General features: G+C 44.6%; 1 protein-coding gene across 5 annotated transcripts in view; it reads right to left on the bottom strand.

The window, feature by feature from the left end:
* The window catches only part of CC2D2B (coiled-coil and C2 domain containing 2B), a 141,351-nt gene that overhangs the window by 33,803 nt on the left and 105,885 nt on the right, over positions 1 to 1,663 (bottom strand). The gene's annotated exons all lie outside the window — the stretch shown is intronic.

Raw genomic sequence — 1,663 nt, 5'->3', positions numbered from 1 at the left:
GCTTCTTGTTCTTTTTTTTTTAGAGAGATTTTTGCTATAGGGCATGTGCACTCACTGGAGAGAGAGAGAGACAGAAAGTGAGAAATCATCCGGGGGGGATAACCATGCCGCAAATCCTTTCTCATTCTCCTCTTGGGATCCTGGGCGTGCACACACGCATATGTGCCCAACGTGAGTTTTAAACCACCAGGTCTGGGACTCGAACCACTATGTAGGAGTCCAGTTACTTAACCATTACACCATCTGCTGGTCCCCACCTCCCTCCCCCGCAAAGGCTTCTTTAAGAGCAAAGGAAGTAAGAAATGCTATGTATTTTCCTAAGATGGACTTACCTCTGATGCCATCCATATATCAGAATCATCATTTTCATCCACCGTACCACACATAAAAGGAATCAGTGATACAAATCGAGCAGCGAGGTCCTGGAATACGGTAAGCTAAAATGCATTCAGTGTGTATTACACGCCCACCAAGCACAGTGCGTTCCACGCACCATCTCACTCACCAGCAGGGTATATGACAAGCCTGTGAAATGACACTATGACTGCTCTCGTTTTATGGAAGAGAAAATAAACTTAAGAGTGATCCCATAACTTATCCAGGTCACGTGCTAACTGCATGCAGTTAATAAATATGGTCACAATCCTTAACAGGTCAAAGAGCTAGGAGGGATATATATATGTGTGTGTGTGTGTGTGTATGTATCTGTGTGCGTGTGTGTGCGTGATAACCTCTGAAGTAAATCCACAGGACTATTATTTACTTGGATATGAGTGTCAGGACACGTAGGCGCAAAGAAACCAGTGATAGAAAAGCAGAGTGTAGCAAACTGAACTCGGAATTTTGATTTGGGCTTGTGCGGTCCAGCTAAGGGAACTCTAATTCCCTAATACACGAATTCTGAGGGGAGCCAGTCAGAGCGCGCCAGAATAAACACAAGGTGCAGGTGACTCTCCACAGATGGCTTTTCGGCACAGCGAGGCTGCTAAAGATGCCACCATACTCACAAGTGCTGCGCCAGAATCCTGAAGAAATCTGTCCAGAAGCTGTTGAGGGGGGTTCAGTGCCTTGATGTACCTTGTCACTAAGACCTGCACCCCTTCGTCACTAAAAACAGTAGTCGCGATTCTTCGGTTGGGAAACATTGCCTTGCAGTTTTTTTTAAAAATCCGTGCTCTCTGTAAAACATCTATTTGATCTGAAAACTAGAATCAAATTGAAAGTATTTCAACATTTACCATATTGTTCCCACAGGAAAATATAAAGCATCAATATTTATTTTGCAATTTTAAAAATTATTATTATTTTTTTCTTTTTTGGGGGAGGTTTTTGCTATAGGGCGCGTGCGCTCACCAGACAGAGAGAGACAGAGAGAGACAGAAAGTGAGAAATCACCCCCCAGGGGAGATGGCCACGCCACAATCCCTTCTCCTCCAATCTCCTCTTGGGATCTTGGGCATGCATGAACACGTGCCCCGCGTGAGTTTTAAGCCACCCCACACAGTGAGTATGTGGGATCTAGCCACCTTAACCACCACGCCGTGGGCTGCCCTTCAAATACTTTTAAATTTCACAAGGCAAAGTATTGTAATAAATAATAATTTAAAAAAAAAAGGCTTCTGGGACCAGCAGGGGGCGGGATGGGTAAGGGCACTGGACTTTC

This window comes from Tupaia chinensis, unplaced genomic scaffold (assembly GCF_000334495.1).
Source record: "Tupaia chinensis unplaced genomic scaffold, TupChi_1.0 Scaffold000539_1, whole genome shotgun sequence".
Lineage (NCBI taxonomy): Eukaryota > Metazoa > Chordata > Mammalia > Scandentia > Tupaiidae > Tupaia > Tupaia belangeri.
Note: the sequence above shows the minus strand (reverse complement) of the source record. Positions and strands in the feature narration are given on the sequence as shown.